Source organism: Macrosteles quadrilineatus, unplaced genomic scaffold (assembly GCF_028750875.1).
Source record: "Macrosteles quadrilineatus isolate MER2022 unplaced genomic scaffold, UCM_ALF_1.0 Scaffold_4__1_contigs__length_99947679, whole genome shotgun sequence".
Classification (NCBI taxonomy): Eukaryota; Metazoa; Arthropoda; class Insecta; order Hemiptera; family Cicadellidae; genus Macrosteles; species Macrosteles quadrilineatus.
In genome coordinates this window covers 39474016-39499199 of record NW_026542597.1, presented here as the reverse complement: position 1 = coordinate 39499199, position 25184 = coordinate 39474016, and the positions used below count along the sequence as shown (strand labels likewise).

General features: G+C 36.6%; 1 protein-coding gene across 3 annotated transcripts in view; it reads right to left on the bottom strand.

The window, feature by feature from the left end:
• The window catches only part of LOC128992306 (proteoglycan 4-like), a 41399-nt gene extending 16711 nt beyond the window's left edge, over positions 1-24688 (bottom strand). For all 3 annotated transcript variants that reach the window (XM_054415806.1, XM_054415807.1, XM_054415808.1), the window contains exon 1: positions 24577-24688. The gene's annotated coding sequence lies outside the window, so the exon portion shown is untranslated. The remainder of the gene's footprint in view (positions 1-24576) is intronic.
• Positions 24689-25184: the final 496 nt, after the last annotated feature.

The window sequence follows — 25184 nt, the reverse complement described above, 5'->3', positions numbered from 1 at the left end:
GTGTTTGACCCTCCTGAATGCATTGTAGATATTCTTGAAAAAAAGAAGTTGTTCACAACCAAAATAGACTAATACGTTAAGACTAAATAGGCTATTAAGGACATATTTATTTATTTAAAACTATTATGTTACATTACTTGGAAGAATATCACGCAGAAAATTTAAATGGAGAAAACAAAGATAAAAAGGCGACATTACTAGCTGTGTCGTATTAACACAATTCTCGCTCTTGTTTTATGCTAAAGCCACTCTTGGATACATAATTCATGAACTGATATTTTTTTATCATTGGGTAATTCTAATTTACAGCTAATTTACTGAAAATAATAAGTTACGAAAACGTTATTGTGTGAATCAGCACATCTAGATTAACGAAAACGTCATGTCCTCGGAATTAAGGATAAAAAGAATGAATCTAATGGAATGAATCTATGAATTATTTATGGAAAATAAGAAGATGACGTGTATATTTATTGATAAGGATGCAAGTCAAAGTATTTACAGTGACAAAGATTGTGCTTATCACTGTGTCAAAAGATGGATTGAGATTATCCGTATCCATCTAAAATGATAAGGAATGTGTTTACCAATATAATCGACGAAAATAAGGAGGGGAAGTTTTTATATTCAGTGATAAGATATTTGCGTAATGTATATCAAGATTGTTGATCTATATCAAGATGTTGATCTATATCAACATTTAACAATAATGTAAACTAGAGGTAGTCCAGTAGTCGAAAACTCTACCAAAAATGTGTAATGTCTATTTTCACCCTATGCTGTAAATAAAACATCTGATTGGAATTTGTTTTGATTTTCTGAGTATATTCCGTTGTTATTTCGTTACCATCATAATCATGGCAACCCATAAGGCCCATGTCAATTTTTTGAAAACTCATTTTTGTGTTTTTTAGAGCCTATTTAAATTTATAAAGGGATTCTGCACATCTACAGACAAATATCTTTCTAAACGTATGAGTAAATTTTCCCTGCGATGCACACGAGCTGAGAAAAAAGGTTTTAAAGAGACATGCTTGCCTATATAGATATATAGATTATACCTATAGAGGTGAGAAGAAATGCCCTTATATGTATCAACACTCAACAGTGATAGCTTAATTATCAATATGTAAATATTCACATACGAATTTACCATATTCGCATGAATGGTATATGTACCAACAGTTATACGGATTTAGGGTTTCAGTATGTTTTCAGTGATGTAGGAGTAAGCGATGTACATACTCAGTTGTAAGGGATGAGACGGTCTTCTTTTTTACAGTTACAAGAAAAGAAGCAACCCTTCTATCAACAGATTATATGACCTTTAACTCATTTGAGACATAAGGACCTTTCAGTTTTTAGCGGAGGAATTCTCATGATTTTTCACCTTCAATTACACATTCTTTGACAAATATGTTGCCACGAATTATCTCTATACAAATAAAGATACGCATCGACGAGCTGTTATCGTGTAAACACAGTTTGACTAAGGTGTGATAGGGGAGGGGGTGAAGGTATGCAACAATAGCTGCCGGTTACACAAGAGCCAGGCCACATTCTTGACTGGGTTTCTCATACGCCATAAGCCACCGAACCTGTCTCTGTCGCCGATTATGCAATGGAGGGTCTTCCTACTCATTACGAGAAATTTAGCATTTCTAGCAACTATTCTTGTTTGTCAAGGGAAAATTATTCTCGTCCTCTTTGAAAATTCTTTTGAAAGTATAGTAAGTTAATTAAGATTCAATTGCCAGTGTGTAAAATGTTAACGATTTCACATATATTTTTTCACATACTTGACTTAATTTTATTTCTCCTTTAATCCAAATTTCTTTATTTCGTACAAATGTTTACGAAGATACGTGGATGTAAAATCAGCTAATTGTCAGGCTGAATTAATTCAAATTCACTATATTTTAGAAAGTTAATGGTTTGCCATTAACTTCGTTTTTGCCATTAGTTCGTTTTTTGAAGTTAATGCGAACTGCCGCACTATTTATCGACTACGAGTACATGTCGCCAGGGGTTATGTGATTCGTCACCTTGAAACCCCCCTATAAATTCGGATATGCGGTAGAATTTACATAATCCCTCCTGGAACTACATAACATTATAATTTAGCTCTTTTTTATGCCAGAAGATTTATATAAGACTAATTAAATTGATCACTGGTGTTCTAGCGTTTAGGACATAAAACGTGTGTAATGAAGCCCTTAAAAAGTGCTTCGTCTGAATATTCCATAGGTTATGGTGTTTCAGAATCGCTTGTTGATGGTTCACAACTGTTGTCCTGGACCATTTGGCTTTTTAAAATAGATCCTGGCTATAGAAACAGCTTATCATTACCAGTAACTACAAAAAAGTAGAAAAAAACTATACATCGCTCATCTAACTTCATTCTAAACTCTTCTTGTATTCATATTCAGTTCGAAACACTGAGGAGGCGTTTCTGGTTCAAACTTAATGATAATAATCAATGATAATGATAATCGCCAAAGCTAAGAATTGGAAGTTTGGTACCAAGCTAATCTGTGTGGTTACAATATCTAGAACGACAGGATGTCTTGGACAGGAGAACTTGTAGCTTGGTAAATCTTTAAGAGCTGCGCAAATATTTTATCGCACCTCCCATCTAAGGAAGTTTATCGTAATAACCTCTATCTTGAACTCAAATTATTCAACATTAGTTTCGGAAGGATGTCTACCGCAACCGGCACTGTTCCGTTGGTTGCACTAGAACACTTCCTTGGAAGTTATTGATCAATAAACTCCAAACGAAGCGCAGCCGGCTTCCTGGAGGCGCGACTTTTGAAACCGAAAACCCATCAGATGAAACTTGAGTTAATCAGCCAAGTTTCGGATGTTAGGCTTTCTCCAATATTGCGACATTCTGGCGCAACCGAGATACGCCATTGACCGGTGCAAGCGCGCAATTGAGGTGTGGTTGTCACGGTTGCGCCCTTGCGGTTGTGGTTGTCACTGGTTATCGTTATCAGTGACTCAAATGAAACAGTTGCAACCATAATGCAGCTGACCCTGATTAGTGGCATTACATTTACTAACTGGTCAAACATTGGTACCGGTACGTGGGTTTATTTCATAATCTTCAAGCCTCAAATTGTCCAAAGCCATTGGATAGTCTCAAAACGTCCTAAGCCGATATTTTTTTAAAGTATGATGTCCATGTACTATTTGGAATATATAAAAGTCACATAACGTCCAAGACTAAGAGAGTCGATAAAGGGATCGACTAAAATGGTTTTCTTTTAAGATGTGATTCCGAAACTGCGTATGTGCACTTGGCTCATATGATAAATATTCTGATTAGGTATTAGAATTGAGGAAATGTTATTCATACAAATGTAAAGTACTGTATCTTTAAGTCACCAATGCTCATTTCCTTCACATCCTTTGTATTGCCACTGACTAGCAACCAGTATGTCATCTACAGCTACACTGTACGTGACTACATGGCCTACGTGAGTTGAGGCCATCACGTAGTCTATTTACCGTTGTACTTGTACAAGGATGGGCACAACATTACACCTGTACTAATGCACCTCTGCTGTGAATGACGATGAAGTGACCCCACATTTGATCACGTACAACTTTGAGAATATAACCATAGATAAAACATACTCATAACCTAAGTTAAGATTGAATCTGGGTGGGTGACTGGTGAATTATTTTCATTTAACAGATATCTCTATTGATTCGCTAGACATATGTTTTAATTATTTGTTTATTATTTTAGTAGCCCTAGCAACCTAGGCTACACAGTTAATTTCTTTCTTTGTAAATAAATTTAATTTTTTACCTGAATAATTCATTTTAGTGCTACCGCTAGACTGGTTTTCGGACTTTCAAGATCTTTGGTGAGTTGCATTGATTTATCCATCATGAGTTGCTTATGTTTATTATTCAAAATAAACAGTTAAACACTATTTTGAGATGGGAACGAAACTAAGATGTAGTGTAGCCCATCGTGAAAGATGAGTAAGTTATGTAGTTTTGTTACTGACTAATATAGTTGTTTCTTTAGTAAGGACAATTTATTTAGTCCGATGATCAAGGAAAGCTGGGTTCAGTTTAGAGTCATATAAATCTACTGAATTTTCTCAGGATCATTTGATATTGGTTGTGGCACACTATAACCTCTCGGCTATGCTGCTATAATACACGACTGTATCTAAAATGCCATTTTTTACGAGGACTTCCCATCTCATAACAACATTACAACCAACACAACAGTGTAGGTAGTCTACGTGTAATTTGTCAGACTTTTTAAAGCTACTGAAATTTACTCGTAGTAATGTTCCTAACTAAAATCAAAGCTTAAAAGTTAGGGCGTAGAGGTTAATTTCTTATAATCTAGCCATAATACGCCATACTGCGAAACTTTTGACTCCTTAAAGTACGAGTAGATTTGGATTGAACTAGATCACAGTAATTAAAGGAGAAAGACCGCGGCTGGGTTGTAATTATGTTCTACTTGGGAAAGGCAGAGAAATGCACGCTTTTGGTTGATTGGTTTTCATTGGAGTTTCTCGGTGATGTTATTGGATAGCGAGCAAAATGATTTGGAGCATCTGAATCATAAGTGGAAACTTCTTAGTATAAGCTTTCCACTTTTGAATTTGTGATTAGTACCAGTACAGTAATATAGAAGACCTAGAACACTTGCGGAGAGAGTAATCTTGATACAAAAGTGTGCACTACTGTACTTTGTTGTGCACATAGATACAAATAAGATACAGAAGCTAAGCAAATATGCAATTAATTATACAATCTACATAGTCGATAACAAATTACTATCCCAGTGTTCACTACATCCACAACTACAGACACAGTTGATCAAATCCTTTACATTTTTCAACCATCGAACGATTTTTCCACCGATTTAAAACCACCTAGATGTAATTTCTGTTTGAGAGGAGTAAATAATTTAACAGTTCTTTTATCTCCTCTGGTTGAATCGACGATCTACTCTTTTCTCAGGTCAAGCTTATAAAGCTAGACCCGCTTTTGTAATGTTAAGAGATGGGTGGTTTTCCTTGAACTATACAACTTCTATTTTTATTGAGAGGAGTAGAAGGTAGTCAAAGACAGAATCTGAGAAGCTGCAACATTGAGAAACATCCTGGAAAAACAATGCTACGAGGGCGTGGAGGTGACTCAGCCGCCATCAACAGACAACAGGAAAACTTGATACAAATGTGTAGGCAACACGTAACTGACTTGACAAAGAAAAATATTTGACTGGGAAATTATACATTCAGAAAAATCATTAATGGTCAAAACATGATGTTGCGGTTGATGTTATTGTATATTACGTTACTAGCCCGGTATCAAGTGGTACGCCTCGCGCTGGATTTTCGTGCGAGTGCGGTAAAGCTTAAAGTAACGTTACGATACGTGCCATCATACTACACAAAAATTGCTACATTTTAAACTCACAACACAATTTATTTAGGACATAACATAAATTAAATTTTTAAATTTCCGAAAATAAAATAGGCCATTGCAATAAGCTGTTTATTTCAGCTGACTACACGGTAAAAGTAAATTACGTTAGTTTTCCGTGTGTAGGCACGGCAAAGGGCAACTTTCCAGCCTATCAATACGGATGGAAAAGTACCTGCTTCTGTGTATTATGATGTAGGCTAAAAGTTTAAATTTTGAATGACATTTCCTCGTAGGCCTACTATCTTTAGGTCTACATTTCCAAAGAGGAAAGTTAATAACACAGTTAAACTCTAAGTACAAATAGCTCCGTTGGTTTTACTGTCAAAGTATACTTTTGGATGTGAATCTACCGATGAATTTGAGCATAGCTAAATTAACTGAGCATCTGCTTTTTCATTCGTAATTATTGTACTGTAATACCTTTAATTTAATACGCAAAAAGTGCATTCGACAGTAAAAAAAAAAAAAAACAACCAAGAATAATCGAAAGTAAATTTAGCCCGCTGTAAGAATAGGTGTAAGAGGAGCCGGTTCCAAAGGAAACGGAAAGTGAAGTGAGTGACCGAGCGACCACGTGGCACACCGGATGTGGAAGTGGTGACTCTGGCGGCGAAGAAAGTTGTGAAGGTCACCAGCTGATAACAAGAGTGTCAACAATTGCGGAGTTGGTTATGACGAAATCAGCTCGATACTATATAAAATGGGATAATAGTTATGTAGTATTTGCTTGGGGCTGCAGGTTGTTTTTAGTGGTATGGATTGCATTATTGGTTTAAAGAATATGCTACGCTGAGTGTAAAAATTGATTGATTTTCGGTGAAGTCTCTGATCTTGAATAGCCTCATCTTCAAGAATACATTTCACTGAAATCGGCTTGGCTACTAGGAATTTTAACCATTCTAAAATCATTCTTCGGTTAAATAAAAGTAAAACTCTAAAAAATTTACCATTTAATATTTTGAATGACTCTGAAAACAATAAACGACTCAAGCAAACTACATATATTACGAAACTCATACCACAGACTCTGCTTTACTTATTCAAATTTATTTACTGGTTAAGGCTTTGTTTTTGCTGCACGATAGAGGGAAAAGGCAGTTGAAAAAAAACATTATTGAGCAAACTTTGGATTCAACATTTTACACTGATCTAAAAAATTCTCACACACGATCCCGTTTTTGTGTCTCTATAAAAATCATTTTTGGAGTTTCTGCCACACCAGACAAAATTACTCAGAATATCTTAATCCATGGAAAACATTTATAGTTGAACTGCCGGACTTGATTGACTTGAACGACTGATAATACCCTAGATAATAGAACGATGTATACATCTCTTTGAGTCAGTGGAATTTGTTGTTTCACTCAAGCAAAAAAGTATATTATAGCTCAAGTATTTTGTGTATACTGTAGACAATGTTCAGCCAGAAGAGTAGCTAGAATTGCTAGATCTTGGCTGTCACGTGGTGAGGGTGCAGAGGGGCTGAAGCGAGGGGAGGCGGCAGGAGATTGGCAGCACGACCTTGGAAGACAATGCTGCCAGCTGGTTGTCCGACCACTCTCTCTGTCGACCTTGATCACACGAAATCACTTTCCAATGTACGGCGGGCGCCGCCTTCAGGAAACACCGGCCAGGCCGCTGAGGGTGACAACGTTTACGCAAACCTTACCTATGCGGGTTCTCAGAACTTGTAATTTCATACTTTACAGGACAAGGAACTTTGGACTATGCATCTTCAATTTCTTTGTATCATGCACTATCACTGCTAAGCGACACATTGGAATTTGAATTTATTTAACACAAGCGTAGACGAATATGGAATTTGTACAACATTAATTGGCCTTCGACCAAGAACTAATTGAATTTGTATTTAGGTAGAGCGTAGGATTGCTCCTGATAACTTAAAAATGGTGCTGAAATACACTATCGGTAGCATTGAGAACTCAGCACTTTTATTGGGAACTTGAAATATCAATTGATATACATCGCTGATAAACGTAAAACAAAAAACTCTTAAAATACATGACTAGAATACGTTGGAAATTCTGGATGTTCATGCGATTGCATTTTACCACCAGCAAAGGCAGCATTATAACTTTTCTCAAACATGCCAGTAGTTGGACATCGAACCTTGAATATACAGGTAGTTGCACCTTAAATGTTTGCTTTAACTCGCACCTAAATCAGTTACGATAATGTTCCAACGACCAAACACGGAATTCGAATGTTCAGTGTTCAGAGCAAATTAAAACTATCAGGAAAGAAACCGCGACCTAGAGAAAATTGTTTTAAACTAGAGTTAATATGCGTAGGCGTGCTCGACGCTCGTGCCATGGAGCCCTGAACTCCTCTCAGTTTAATTGCCAAGTGACAGCGGCGTCTCCTTGCAAGGCGAATCTTGTTAGAGGATCAATTACGCCTGATACACGTTTTGTAGCTCGTTACCATGTCTGTTGGAAAACAGATGAAAGTGAAAATAGCGTGAAACCTAAAGCTGAGCACTAGCGACCTGACATCCTCCCACTTCCATGGACCACTAGAGAACGTTCAGAGAGTAGCAAAGACTAAAGAAACCAGCGGAAACGCAGTATGATTTGCATTAAATGGGCTTTGTCCACAATGTGCCGACGAGTAGACACAAACACTACCTACCCAAAGGAGTGGGCACTGGAGTGAACAGTACAAACATCTCCTGATCTTCTACAAGGACCTGCGACTACAAACTTCAACCGGAGAAGGGCTTAGTGGGACAACCTTACGTGGGACACCCTGTATATTCAATATAGTAGTAGTTAGTAGTAGTTATACATCGATGATTGCGCTAGGACAGTGACAATTGAACTGTGGTCTACAAAAAAGGCCTATGTCCAATGTACATAGTCATAATGGCTCTGAGAAGTGATAAATGGCTTATGAGATATGATCGGTAACCTTCGACACAATTTGACCAGTGGCGAGTGAAAGACCTATGAGCTTCGACAAATGACCTGTAACCTATGACAAATAACTTGTGGCCCTTCAACATAATGCTTGTGTCCAGTGTGTACTGAAATTTGCCCTGTGTCCAGCGACAAATCAACAGTGTCTACAAATTCAGCTAGTGACAATCGTCCTGTTGTATGACAGAAACATGTGTTCAGTGTCAAACGACCTGCACTAAGCAACTCACCATTGAACAGTAACAAAAGAGCGTAACTTTAAATTACGATATGGTTACTGTTGCCAAAATGACATTTGAATCCTTTGATAAGGAAAGAATAATCTTTTTCAAGAGATGAATGAAAGTTACGTCTAACGACGGGCCGCATGACAATTGCCTGGAACGAGCAGTAAGCTTTTAGTTTCTAACACAACAATAAACAGGCTATTCAAAAAGTAAACATGAGAAATTGCCGATATACAAAATTAAAATAGTGACTGTGAAATTAAAAGGTTCAAGACACAGATATGAGCACGGTCAAGTGGCCAGTGGCTGGGCGGGGTCTGAAGGTCGACAGTTGCCCCCTGGGCCCTGGCTGATACACGGTAGTCTGTTATACAACCAACTGGATAAGTAATTGCTCTTAATTGTTGGAAAAAATCTATTTTTGTCTCGAACCGGAGACTGGTTAACAATCCTATGACTTTTTGTTAACTATCACGTCTTGGCAAATTCAAAATATTTACAAGAATCGAGTTTATTGATCATTTCAACTTTTTAGGCCTTTTGACTTTATTTATGAATCGAACTAGTCCATATTTATTTAATACCAGTAGATTGGGTACTTAATCCTTAACCATTAACGAAACTATATACTCTACTACTACATTATGAAACAAAGTACTTAATCCACCCACAGTATTGACCACACTTTAGGCAACTAAAAAAAATCCTATTGAACTTGATGGAGATTTCTTAACTATAACAACGATCCTGTCAAGTCTTCACATCTTGTCACTTGACAGACGACTAATCTCCAAGATTTGCCATTCCAATCACTCTATTAAGGAAGATTGAAATTGCGAGTGAGATTAATCACTTCAGCTCTTATTTTCGATACCTCTGATATCAAAGTAGTGGAGACTTTGAGGAATGCAAAATATGTAGATGAAGAAAGTATGACTTAGTTGCATTACAGATTGACTACAGATACTCCCCACTGTGTCAGCCATGCAGTGTGATTGCGATATCAGTCAGGTCTTTCAGGTCTCTGCCCCTGACCACATTTCTGCGTTCCAACAATGGACGCACGCCTTGACTCCGGGACTGCCGGACTTGGAAAAGACTTGTTCACGTCTTGGCTTCTGGAATGCTGGACTTGGAACGTCTTGTTAATGGACCACACACAATGTATATCTATGGATTCAATCGCCATGAGGTGCTAATGTTTTTATTCGAAAAGGAGCATATGATGGCTTATACCCTCTAGACATGCTTACGTTTACGAAAGATACGTCTAGTAACAATTAACTTACTATATGTTCAAACTCCTGGATTGTTAAATTGATAAAACGGGTTTTTATGAATTAAAATAATTGAATGCTTTTTCCTCTTTTTTATAGCCAGAAACTAATGGGTTTGACTGCTTGTTTTATTGTTGCAATCGACTTTCTAACGAAGAGTGGCCAGAGTGATTTTCTAAACCGAAGGGGGTTTGGGTGGGGTTATTTAGATTATTGTTAAGTTGTATTTTGCACTTTCATAAATAAATTATGATTTATAACTGGTTAGGTGTAGTCCCACTGATAAACACTAAACAATGGTCCTGTATTATTATTTACCTTCCTAGTAAAAAATAATATTGGAAAAACTAAATACATAATGTTTTTGCAAGGGAAAATGTATTTGCAAGTGCTGAATTGTTTTTTTTTCTGCAGACAACAAGAGAACATTGTATCTGTAACGTGAAGCCAAGGTCTTGTTAAAACCACAATCTCGTGCAATCGACACTGCTTGGTTTATTTGCAAAATTGCTTTGCAAGGACCTCACACCACTTCACTTAAGGTAAGTGTATTTTGATACATTTGCATAATGCCACATATTTGCATATCTGTTTATAACCACTTGGTTTTATTCCAACTGGCTTTTAAAAGTCCAAGAGACCTAGAGTGACGGTTTTGATGTTTGAGATTTGTGCACTCAAAACTTCAAGCAAATGTATATTTATCTGAAAAACTTTAGCGGTAACACCGACGAACTTCCTAGAACTGGGACAACATTTTAAAACAGAATATCACCTCTCGGAAACAATGCCGAGGATGTATAGCCGAGACTTAAGTTTGATTTAGGTGCTTGAAAGACTATCAAAGAAAGCGATCTTTGACCTAGAAAGTGATTTCAAGAGATAAGCTGACGGGAGGAAATGTTAATTTACATATGTGTTGTTGAATGGCTTCTAACAAAGGCGAAGTCGTGTGGAGAAATTCGAAGGGCAATTTAAAAATAGCACCTCTACAATAGCGCGATAACAAGCTTTTAGTTCCTTGTTGGAGAGTTTGATTTTGGACAGTTTATTTGATAGAAACGTGATTATAAGCTAAACATAGGAGGGAATAGCCTATCAAGGAAACTCATGATTCAGAGAGATTGAACCTGAACAGGACTAATGGAAGAAAATTAATTTACTTCACCTAAAAGCACGATCCTTGGTGTGACTGTGTCGTATAAACCAATCAAATGCTAATCTATAATTTTGTTTTATAACAGTAAATGGGTGAAAATATTAATTGAACGCCTGGTGATTGGTGGGTTGTCGGTTAATCGTAAGGATAGGAAGTGGTTTTAGGTGGTTCGAAACTGTACCCATCTGTCCTCGATTCTTTGATTTTAAATAAATGGTCCAGGCTAAAATATATGGGTATCAGTCAGTCAGTCATGAAGCTACACGAGGCACCTCACTCCTTTCTATGTTCATCCTTAACCATACACGATAGCTAATATTTACTCATACTCAGGTAAAAATGCAAAGCATCGTGGTCCTGTCTTAATGTAATATTTTTTGCTATTTTGCTATTTTTTTTCTATTTCAAGAGAAGGTAATACAAAAATTGAGTTACAACCTTCAATTTTGTAACCAAGCATATAGGATATTAGAATGAAATTGTGTTTGTTGATCGAAGTTTTTCAGTACTGAATGGAGTGGCAACGTAGTTCCTAGAAACTATTATTTTTTATTTGTTTGTATTGTAGGAATAAACTCGTTATTTCATGATTTTATAATACGAATAAAATAGGTATCTAAAATAGGTACCTAGTAAAACACCGAACTACCAATTTGCAATGGAGGTGTGACACGATGCGCGACCAACAAACAGTGTGTCACGCGTGACGTTTTGTTGTCACGCTTTGTCACGGGCTACACTGCTGAACCCGCAGCAGATTTGCTTCAAATTAGGTAATGATCCTTAAAATATGTATATACTAATCGTATATCTGAACATTTATTTAACTAGAGAATTAAATTAAATTTCTAAGAAAAGATAAAGGATGTTGATGTTGGGCTTAGTACTTTATTATAGTGTGTCTTGTAGCAGTGGATCTCGTGACACATGCTCAGTCTAAAATGGGGAAAATGTTAACAGGAAAGGAGACTAGCAGGAGTTAGGTGAAATCTGGAATCCATAAAAAGAACATAGCTAAAAAATGGATGAATAAATGCTCAACTAAAATTCAATAAAAGGGAGAAGAAAATATAGGTTAAAGGGAAGAGAGTAGACGGTAAGGTAGAAAATGAAGATGGTGGTTGAGAGGTAGTCACCTACCTCACCTAGGTCACCTTCACAGGTGACGAAGAAATTGATGTGAAAGGTAAAAATCAGAAATTACTAGATACATCAGCCACAAGGACTTCAATAGAAAAGGAGGAAAATGCTCTATAAATACTACACATCTGTATGTTACCACATCGCCACGCCGGAAGAACCAAAATCCCATTTCAACCGCGAGAAACATAACGTACAAACGTTTTGATGTGTTATTAACTTATATAAAGCGTTTACAAAATAGGACGAGCTGCGGCGGATGGAGTCACGACCGTGTTGAGACATCCGTAGCTGTGATGCTGCAACTGCGACTATCATAGAAGACTAAACACTCGACTAGTGTCTGAACAATCTGTATGCTAAACTTCGAAATATATTGGCTACGAGTAGCCTTTACTGTTCAACAGTTTCAGAGGTGCAATTGACAACATGTAGTTTTATTGTAGCACACTTTCAATTATCCCAGCTGATTTTCCACTCTACTCTTCAAGGTATTTCGCGTTTGGATGGAATATTCCAGTTGGTTTGTTCGAGCAAGTTTAGTAATCACTAATAATGACCTTGTAGTATCAAGCTAATTGCTGTTTCGATCCTAAGTGTTAAGTTATTGACGGTTTAAAAATGGGTCCAGCTATCCTTGCTTATTGGAGTTTTAATAAGTGACCCTGTCCAAAGAATCAGATCCTAGTTTTCATGTCACATTTTAGACACCCAACCTATCCTATATTCATCTTCCCTTCGGAGTACCATGCACCATGGTGTGAGTGTCGGTAAAGTAGTTGGATAATTCAATAGCATTACTTTAGAAAATTTTAAAGGGGTTAAAGGATTTCAGTAGACTAGTATAGAGAGTTTGTATGAGTGTAACATATGAACTAGAAAATCCTAAATAATATTTATCGTGTTCAATATTATTTTTTTATTTTGATCTCGAACTAATTCGTAAAAAAATGGAAAAGAATCGGTATAGACTGATTATTTTTTAGGGAAACTGATTTGCCATTTCTTTTACAACAAAACATCAGAGATGTCCTTGTGGGGGACTGCAGGATACATGGAATTGTCCTGATGTCCTTTGTAGACCTCCTGCCACTGACCGAGGCTCGAGGACGCTGTGGACCATATCGGACCAGAAGGATCACGATCACTATCAATGATTCAACACTGGTTTTTGTTGCCGATCGTGAGAACATTGCTAGATCCCCGCGTCAGACGATTGTACTGTAGAGTGTGTTGTAGGTAATCTTATGTTTTCATTTAATTTGATAGGAAACAATATAGCCTTATATACGAAAAACTTCAAAATAAATTGGCAACTAAATATAATATGCTTTATGATCGGTAGTTTGTTCAGTGTTTTATCTCATTATCCTAAAATAAGTTCAATATTACTGTAATTACAGAATATAAATATTTTACATTGAACCGCATTGTGGTGATCACCTGCAGTTTACTATATTCGCCAAATGAATGTTATATTTCACAATAACTATACTACACACATACGGTTTTTATGTGCTGTTAGTATACACTTATTCCTTCTTCAGTACCTATTATTTAATTCGACTGAATAATGTTGGACGAAGTCTAGATAAAAAAAATTTCCCGGCTTACTAAGTACAGAGAAAAAGTCTTTAACGAAGTATTGGCAAAAGCTTTACTCGCTGCGACCGTATAAAAAAACGACAGGTTTTTTATTAAATAGTTCGATGTTATAGGTATTGTAAACATGTACTATTCTTAATACGCCTTAATAAACAAAAAGTATTAAAAATGGAACTCTTATTTTAAAATTTCTACTTGAAAATAATGTCTAAAAAGGGTTTCAGATACCGGTTTAAGTGCTCCAAATATGCAGATACCCAGACACTTTGGTCGACTTTTTGCCCCTGTTGCAGCTGGTACAATAACCTAACACCGCAGTGTCCCCCGATGTGACCCACATCAGCTGGTGAATATTTACATCTAGTCAAGGAAAACGTGATATTTGCAAGCGAGTGTTGGCACCACTGCGTCGATCGGCTTTTGCAGGAAAATAACATTAACAGTTGCGTAGAGCTGAGAGATTTAATACAAGCTGTATAGAAGGCATACGTGGAAAATGCTTTGTAGTATAATGCATACATTAAGAAGTGACCTCTTTAACATAACCAGACGATTTTTATGGGGATAAGGACAGATACGAAGCTTAAGATGGAGAGGTAGAATATTGTTGGATTTGAGCTTTTTGGGGATATAAGGACAGATACGACGCTTAAGATGAAGAGGTAGAATATTGTTGGATTTGACCTTGGAGAGGGATAAGGATGGATACGAAGCCTAGGATGAAGAGGTAGAATATTGCTGGATTTAAGCTTTTTGGGGATAAAGACAGATACGAAGCTTAAGATGAAGAGGTAGAATATTGTTGGATTTAAGCTTTTTGGGGATAAGGACAAATACGAAGCTTAAGATGAATAGGTGTTGGATTTGAGCTTGGTGAGGGATAAGGACAGATACGAAGCTTAAGATGAAGAGGTAGAATATTGCTGGATTTAAGCTTTTTGGGGATAAGGACAAATACGAAGCTTAAGATGAAGAGGTAGAATATTGTTGAGTTTGAGCTTTGTAAGGATAACGACGGATACGAAGCTTAAGATGAATAGGTGTTGGATTTGAGCTTGGTGAGGGATAAGAGCAGATACGAAGCTTAAGATGAAGAGGTAGAATATTGCTGGATTTAAGCTTTTTGGGGATAAGGACAAATACGAAGCTTAAGATGAAGAGGTAGAATATTGCTGGATTTAAGCTTTTTGGGGATAAAGACAGATACGAAGCTTAAGATGGAGAGGTAGAATATTGTTGGGTTTGAGCTTTGTAAGGATAACGACGGATACGAAGCTTAAGATGAATAGGTGTTGGATTTGAGCTTGGTGAGGGATAAGAACAAATACGAAGCTTAAGATCAAGAGGTAGAATATTGCTGGATTTAAGCTTTTTGGGGATAAGGACAAATACGAAGCTTAAGATGAAGAGGTAGAATATTGCTGGATTTAAGCTTTTTGGCGATAAGGACAAATACGAAGCTTAAGATGAAGAGGTAGAATATTGCTGGATTTAAGCTTTTTGGGGATAAAGACAGATACGAAGCTTAAGATGAAGAGGTAGAATATTGTTGGATTTGAGCTTGGATACGAAGCTTAGGATGAAGATGAGGGATGATGATAGATATGAAGTGTTAAGTGGAGTTGGAGATGGAGATGAAGTATCTAGCTAGTGCAGACTTTGCACAACTCGTCTGCCGTCCTTGACTTTTACCAATAACCACTTTCTCCGCGTTGCCAACACTCCGGCTCCGGATTTACCCAACTTACTGGCAGCCGTGAAAGGTTAATTGTGCATATAATGGAATACAAAATAACAACGGATTTTATTCCGAGTGGTTATGATTCAAGAAAAATCCAAACATGGAAAAGCACCCTGAATATCAATCAAATTTCCTCAAACAAGTCTTTATTTGACTTCTACCTTCGTAATAGTTCAAAATGTAAATGCAATGCTACAATGTGTTTTTCTGTTGGAAATGGGACCAAATATCTGTGTGTTATTTTTGCCATATTATAAGGTAGTTCACTTGAATTACAGGGAAGCATACACCATATTATATTAGTTCATCTTTGCATACACTACATGTGTAGTATATTAGTTGGTGCGGTGAGGTTTAGTAAAGAGCTTTTCGGATGGGATTTAAAACAAGCAACGTCATTCGTAACTTTTGGACTCGACGAATAAGGAAATTCCTCACTAGACAAATGGGCAAACTCTTGTAAATAAGATAAGGTAAAAAAAATAATTTGTGTAACTACATGTTTAACCTTACAAATTATCAGACAATCTACCCAACTACCGCGCTAACGTAGCATTTTTTTTACTGCTGATTCAGTTTTGACGTTATACAGGTTTTCCCGCTAATAATCGTCCAGCGATCACTTTGTTATGATGTTAGTGAGAAAGTCAGCTCAGAACCATATCGGACATAATTGGTTGACTCGAGCTCGCTGTAACAAACATTTGTATCATAAGATTTCGTCAATTAATAATTTCACCCCCATTTTGATAGGTGATCTAGACAGTAACACATTGTGATGAAGTGTCGTTCATCAATAGTTTTTCTTTTTTTATTTATTTATATTTGTTACTCTTGATTAGTTTGATTACGATGATTGAAGAAAATACACTTTAAGTCATGCAAACAAAATTTGAGATTTACGTGATTATACAAATGAAGAAATGTTTAAAACATTTTCTCTTGAACTGCACCTCTAAAGCCTTAACATTATTATCTATATTATAAATTCTGTAAGCGATTTAAAAAAATAAAAATCGTGAGAGTTTGACAACTCACCGGATGATGGGAGAGGGTTCAAAGTAAAGGTTTTGGTCCCAGGAGGTCGGGAAAATAGCAGATTATGTTCAAATCTACCAGAAAATGAGAAATAAAGAAAAATATCTTCCATTTAAAATGCATTGGGATTTAGAAACGTCTGCTTTGTTTACCCTGCTTTCACTAAATTGATCTAAAAATTATTAGCTTACAATTTTCAGAGCTGCTGCGTGAAAGATCATTTGATTCTTAGTTTGAATATAACAATAATTTGTTTTACATTTAAGCGTTTTAGGGACTTATGTTACTACATGCCATTAGTTTTATTTATTTCAGGTTTAGACAATAATTACATTTCAAAGATTATTTAAGCAAAATTTAATGATTTACAGTGTTAAAATGTCTTATTCAATGAAGGAAATTTTAGATTTGTCTCACAATGTTATGTAAGAGAACGCATAATATATTAAATCACGATACCACTATCTAAGATGGTCAGACAACAAAGTGCATTTCATTCCAAATAAAAAAAAGAACGAGTGCATTAGTGTAGTGTTTTCACTTACTAAGATCAAAAAGCTACCGACTTTTCACAAGAGAAAACTTTCTGTTTGCCAGACGAACATTTTAAACAATCGGCTACCTAGCTAGTTATTTTATCGTTACCAAAATCGGATAACATTGACAAAAATGCAGTGATCATCGCTATCAAAGTAGCCGATATTCTCAATGTCAGATAAAGTATTTCCTTGTTCCATACAGTTGTAAAGGTGAAGTAGCATGTACCGCCTGCGGTAGAACAGCTGTGAGAGCGCCCCTTCCAGGCATTCCCAGACCGAATTTACCAACAAAATGTAATCTGGCAAACAAATTAGTTCTCGTCGGATGTGACGCAGTCTGATACGGAGGGTTTAGTGTTGGTTACGTTCTCGCAACAAACCGGAAGTTTGTTGAAAGATATCCTGTGCTCAAGAGAGGTTTTTATGAGGATAGATGAGTGCAATAGAGTATCCAAGCAGAATGCATTACCTATAGAAAAGCTAACCTCTTTTCTTAGGTTGTGTATACCTCATAACTGTACATAAGGGTGAAATTAAAATTATCTAGTTAATAATGTTTAGGATAATATTAACTGAATCCCAGTAGCTCAAAATCAATGATGAATACTCTATTCAACAGTGTTAGAGTAAATGCTCACTTAAATCCTAAGTGAGTTTTTGTATTTCTTGGAAAAAATTCAAATGCATGTATTTAGTGTGAACAAATTTACCTTATACATGTAACTTAAATAGCATTGCAAATTCTAACAAAGGTCGTAAGAACAAATCATGGCCTTAACAATTCCGTTAAAATTCTTCTCGGCTGAAATATAGAAGTGTGATTCGATCATAAAACAACCTAGTGGATAAACAAGAACTGTCATACCGAATTAACAAGTCCCAAAACTAGGGGAAACTGGGTTCAGAATCTATTATTATCAGGATCGATGTAACGGTTTTTAGATTTGCAAGCAAGCGTGTATTGTTTATGTATATGGTTGCATTATTATACTAGAAGGTAGGCTTTCACCTAAAGTCGCCAGTCGAATATTGGTTTTTGAGAGATATTGGGTGGAAATACATGGATCAGTTATCGTATCTTTCCCCAAGGATAGATAGCCTAATCGGCCAGTATTTTCACTGTTTCAACAACCCTGTCATCTAGGGAAGATTCGGCAATTTTTGCATTATATTTACCATCCAATTTTACGAATATGAAGCCTCCAACACCTTTCTTGCCAGATTCTTCACAACACAAGCCTACTGGTAGTCGCGTGCCTGGAGCCCATCTGTGTGCCGAAGACACTAATTACCGCAGAGTTAGTAGACCGTGTCCTCACTAGGTTAATCCATTCATCATCTTATATTTCACTTTTTACTCACTTTTACCCTCAGCTAGCCGGTTCGGGGAATTTTAATGTGTGAAAGTGGCGCCAGTGATGCAACCTAAAAAGTTGTAGTTTTTAGGCTGCGTTCGGTTTATCGCTGAGATTTCCTGCTTTTGGGTACGTCCACAATGCACGCTGGTATAAGCAGGAAGTCAGATTCAGATTTTCGGTGCCGAGTGTCTAACTCAGATGAGGTGGCCATAATGCAAGCAGGTTGTCAGCCGGACCTGTCTGTGTTGAGACCTATTAACGCCTCTTTCACACGAAGCGACGCGCGCCGTACGGCGTCCGCCGCGCGGCGCTGCGCCGGACAAGCGTGTGTCTTCACACTAGTACGGTTTCGTGCGGCGCGCGCCGTACGGCACTCCTAAATATTTATTATTTTCTGTTCAGTTGTGGCTTTTAAATGAATACTCCACTTAAAAGTTCAAATTAAATGAATAGGATAATTTTAAATATAATAAACTAGCGCACCTGTTGCTCGAATTTGAGCAATTGCAAAATATTAAAGGAGTTTTTTTTTACGAATAACTGTCACTATTTCCGTTGACGTGTGAGAGTCAACTCAAAGATAATGTAACCAATCACTCCACTCCAGTTATCGAAACTGGAAACGAACTCACTCTGAAAACGAACGCTCACTCCACTCCATCTATCGAAACTGAAAACGAAAACTCTTGGGTGTATCATGTGTGTACTATGAACAGCTGTAATTAATAGAAAGGGGGCGTCTACACAATAAATACTTAATTTTGACACATCGATTGTAAAATAAAATAAAGTTAAAAAATCTTATGAAGACAAGATTTTGTTTAGTTAAACGGACGAATAATTTGTATTAATTACAGATGTTCATAGTACACACATGATACACACAAGAGTTTTCGTTTTCAGTTTCGATAGATGGAGTGGAGTGAGCGTTCGTTTTCAGAGTGAGTTCGTTTCCAGTTTCGATAACTGGAGTGGAGTGATTGGTTACATTATCTTTGAGTTGACTCTCACACGTCAACGGAAATAGTGACAGTTATTCGTAAAAAAAACTCCTTTAATATTTTGCAATTGCTCAAATTCGAGCAACAGGTGCACTAGTTTATTATATTTAAAATTATCCTATTCATTTAATTTGAACTTTTAAGTGGAGTATTCATTTAAAAGCCACAACTGAACAGAAAATAATAAATATTTAGGAGTGCCGTACGGCGCGCGCCGCACGAAACCGTACTAGTGTGAAGACACACGCTTGTCCGGCGCAGCGCCGCGCGGCGGACGCCGTACGGCGCGCGCCGCTTCGTGTGAAAGAGGCGTTGGGATACTTTACATTGATACATACCTATACATATTTATACATATTTTATACATATTATTAACTTCTTGCTGACGACAATTTTTTTTTAATATTTAAGAATGAGATTGAACACCTTCTTAAAAATGAGCACAAGCTTGCCAAAAACTGGGGAAAATATCACAAAACCTTGAAATAGCATGTCCCGTTGAAGTAACTAAATTTATTTCCGTAAGTTAAATTACTTATTTTGTAAAAATTCAATATTACAAACAATTTGATTCAATCAGCAGATAAATTTAAGTTACAATGTGTACACGTATATTTGTTAAAAATTATGCACTTTGATGCGCTTATTGCAATTTGCTGGAACGTGTTGAACGTTTGATAGCAATTTGTCGATATCCATGGTTAATGTAATGAAAAACTTATACACTCAATACAAAAACAAAAATCAACAGTCAGATATAAGCAGGTTGTCTGAAACCAGAATGAACAATTCATTCCGGTAAAAATCTGAGTCAGACTACCTGCGCGCAGAAAATCGGCGCGCAGGTGCACTATGGCCGCTTACGTTTACTAGCATGGGATGATAAGCGCGCCGAGTCTGACTTCATCGGCGCCGACAGTCTGACTCAGAAAACCAGCGTGCATTGTGGACGTACCCTTTGATTGTTATTTCCTCAACAAATTTAGAAAAACTATATATTGAGCAGAGAATTTTGTGTTTAAAATATCTTTTTAAGGTATTTTGAAATGATTAGTAAATAATAAGAGAATATACAATTTGTATTTTAAAATCTTGTGCTATACTGTTTTAAAGTTTTAAATTGAAGATTCAAACTTATTACAGTACCTACTGAAACACAGATTGTCTCTTGCACCACTAATGTACAGTATATCCTTCTGCTGTTTAAATCCATTGACCAGCCTTTATACAATATACCAAAGAAAACAACACTATTTGTAAGAACGAACAAGTTCTTAACAATCTCACCTCTTATCTAGGTGCAAGATTCAAAATGCAATATAAGTTGTGAATGACAACGTCGTACTAACTATATAGACCCTCCCTAGACATCTTAATCAAAGATTTGGTTCATTCAAAAATACTATTCAATATTTCTAATAGCAAGCTTTCGAGTTGTTATAACAATCCTCATAATTTAATTCCTTACAGTATATCCCAATTTGTTTTTATTCAACGAAAATATCCTACACAAATATTAAACACTTAAATCTCCATTAATTTTTCTTTAAATCCTTCTTCCTACTTTTACATTATGTTGAAAATATGATAACAAATAACAAGTGTCAGTTTGAAACTAAAAAGATAGTAATGATAAAATCAATCCACAAAAAGCTGTCCCTGCAACTGCAATACTGTCTAAAAAAGCATAGCGTTTCAAATGGTTTTAAATATCGTCCAGTGAACCAACAAGTTGATAGTTTGCCAATGCCACTTGTAGAGATGTTAATGCATAGTCTCACACTCGGCCTGTGTTTGTATTCAAGTCCCGTTCCTGATTCTCACACTCCTTCCACACTCCACTGATCTCAGGGGTTTGCCCAACTAAAGCATGGAGAATGGAGCACGAACTTGCGTATCACATTTGGGAAGAATCTCTGATGACCATCTTATAATGACCAAAGGCAAGTGGCAACTAATCGAAATCTTAGAGGAGACATTCGCCTTTAAAAAGGGCCATGATAGTAACTAGTTGAAAAACTTTAATCCTTTCAGATTCCTTTAAGCTTTCAGCAATTGTTCAGAAAATACTACGCCCAGCTACCCTCGCTTTCAATAATGGTCCAATCAAAATAAGTGCTTATACCAGTTACAAAACTTCAAAACTCACCCGAGTCCACCTTAACCCTATCTTTTATTGTTGTTTTGAAGGCGTTGAGTTGTTCAAAACACGCTCAGTTGCGTCTTCTGCTTGATAATATTATGGAGAGTCAAAAGTAACCCCATCTAAATATTTTGTTAAAATAATTACTAATCTCTAGAGTGAGTTGAGTTGAATTTCTATAGTGCGCAATCATGATATTGTAACGGGGATTAATGATTGGATTCATTTCCGACCAGTGTTCTATAGCCAGAGCAATTCTATTGAGATCGTGTTTGTAGCACAATAGAATGACACAAGCCCAAGACACAGCAAGTGGTATTGCCAGGGGCAAAGTCGATACGGACCGATAGAGTCCAAGGTGGTCCAATACCCTGGTACTAAAGAGATTGGGATAGAGAATGGGTTAATGGACAGTTCTAACATCTAAGTAGTGACAGTGTCAAAACGTACATCATAATCCAGTCACAGACTCGGCTCAGTACAGTAGAGTTTCAGTCTACAGTAACGGACTGAGACCGAGGCCAAGGTTGTCTGCTAGACTCAAGGTACTGTCAAGTGTAATTTACTGTAACGGCTCTCTTTATCCGTATATCGTCAGCTCCAGATCAAGTTTCCCATCGAGATAGCAATTTACTCTCCCATCTTGATGAGAAGAGAATTATTGCAACCATTGTTAACGTACATCCAGTTGTTGATTGGAAGAGTCGTTAGTGCCAACTTTGATAAAAAATGTATATAGTCTTTAATTCATAACTGAGCCGGAATTCATTCTAAAGGATAGACAACAAAGACAACATCGATGCAATATAAAAATACCTCGGAGACAGTTTCAACATACTTAATCCAATCCGTGTCTGAAGTGGCGAAGACGAATCTGCATACAATAGGTCGGCGTCGCAGCACGCCCAGAGATCGTCACATAACCGTCACAGTGGGAGTGATCGTCGTTAGTTAATAGAAGAAACAATAAGTATTATCAAGAAGTCAGTATTGTCAAGCTGGTCATTACATTTAAACTTTACTCAACAAGTGTTAGGTGAGGAAGGAAACGCGTCAATAGACAGCTAGAGACTTCAACGCGTGGTTTGACTGAAGCTGGTCCTGTTTATTTTTGGAGGCCCATTTAACTGGATGTTTTGTATATTTGTGTTAAGGCAACGTCAAATCAAAATTGCCCCTTCTTGCCCGTTGGTAATATCAATTAAGTTTGATTGAAGAAAAATAATGTCGGGGACTTCGACGATTTGTTTGACTGAATTTTGCCCTTGGAAATCCGACAGTAACAATATTTATTCAAAATAAGGTATTTATGTCGGACACTTAACAATTTTTGTACCTATTGTTTACGATTGGAAACCTACTAACAATAATTTTGATTGCACAAGTTGATATTATACAATAAACTATTGGTTTGACCAAAGAAACTCCCAATTAGGCTACCTTTCGGAATTCAATAACCTTAAATTTGATTGAAAAAAATCTGAGATTACAATGGTTGTTTCGTTAATAATTCTTGTTCATATTTATCCTTTGAAATCTTATCTTCCCTGGAAAAACAACAACCATTTTTGATTCCGTGAACTGAGGTTAGGTGTAATTATGTGGATAACGTGTTGTTTGACAAACACATTATTTGGGCTGTGAAAAATACAATGATCAACTTGAGGAACCAATATAAATATTGATTTTTAGAGAGCACACGAATCGGAGACTATAAAAAGTAAACCAAACAACAACGATGTATACACTTATGTCCCAATAACAAACGATATTTACAGAGATAATGTAGCCACTGGCGGAGATTGCGTTAGATGAATTGACTGAAGTTGTTCACTAAATAGAATGCAAAGAAATACAAACAGTGTCGTGGTATAGTAAATAGTCAACCGATTTGCCAGAGCTCACGCATTATTTTAAATGTCAACAACCACAAAGGCATAGACGTCTAAGTGTCCAACCGACACTGGTTTTTGAAAAAAGTGACTTAAACAGCAAGACTGCTTCTTGTTTCCATATTTAGACTCACCTGATCCCAACTGGCTTTTGTGCCAGGTGCACTGGATTGTCTATTGTCTGGAACTAAAGCCAACTCCAACAACCAATCTCGAAATCCTACTCTACATTAGTAAGATTTTTTTCTAAAAGTCTTTGTAATTACGGGAAAACACCTGTTTGATTAAAATATGTCCTTGTTTGTCACTTTTGTATGCCATAATTGGCCACTTAGCTATTTTTACACCGGAAAACAGTATCTTATGACATACAAAATAGCAAATATATTCCATATTGGGTCAAATGTTTTTACATGCATACATTTTGAAAGTAGACAAAAAGTATTGCTGTATATACATGTTACATGTATATATATGTCATTGTATATTACAATGATATTACTAATGAGAGAAGTGTTGTCATATTAATGACAATTAAAAACCACCAAGTTGAGTTAAGGCATAACTCAATATAAATGGAATTATCCCTGGTAATTTGTAGACAGAGCCAAGATGAAAGTGAACGTTTTAAATTCAGCCACCAACAGAGTGTCCTATTATCGATTAATGATTCATGACACAAAATTCTCAACAAATTAACCGTACTTGTAGGAAACTAAAGAATCTGTCTTGTTTTATCAATTATCAAAGTAGCTAAAACTAAGGGAGGAAATCTAGTTTTGACACTAGCCCACTCTGTTAGCAGTCCAACCTATGAACTGTTTGAATTTAAAAAAATGCTACAGCTTGTCCATATATATGTCTACCCTAGTATCAAAAATATACTTATACCTGGACCATAATAGTTTCCTCAAATGAAAATTGTAACCAAAAAACCTTATTTTTCTCTTTTCAAACAGATCATAACCACGATAGTTTCTAAGTCACAACTGGTGGCATAGAGATATATATAGATAGAGTAGTGTAAGTGAGAGGTAGATAGGCATACCTTGCTATAGCTCCTGCTGGTACGATGGTCCAACAACGACTGGGACCCTAGTGTACCGCTGCCCTCACGGCACCGCCTCCACGCCGCCTCTCGCCGCCCTCAGCTTTCCTTTCCGCAGCTTTCAACACAACACAGCACGCGGCTCCCATGTGATTTACCTGCACTTGTAAACAATACTTGCATTAGTTTGGGTTTTATTTGGTTTATTAGAATCTGTGTGAAATCGTTTGGAGAAACGTCTGTTGTGAAATATGTAATTGTTTGGAGTTTAAAAAAATCACTTGCTATCATACTATTGTGATGCTGTCTTGGTACCTGCCGTGGTTATTACTAATGGTATGGTACTGAATTCGATTTAATTTGGAACCAATTTAAATTGCGTGTTTTCTACAATGACGTGTGAGTTTTTTACGTGCCATCAAAAACAGCAGGAATAAAGTTTGTAGCAGATTGACTAGATTGCCTCCTTAATTAGCAAAAAAACTTATTTCCCCTTCAATTTTCAGTTTTCTGCAATATATGGATGAAATTGCCCCCCCTTACTCTAAATAACCAATGTGATGCATTTTAATAACTTCATGCATTGGTTCCAAAATTTCTAAATAAAT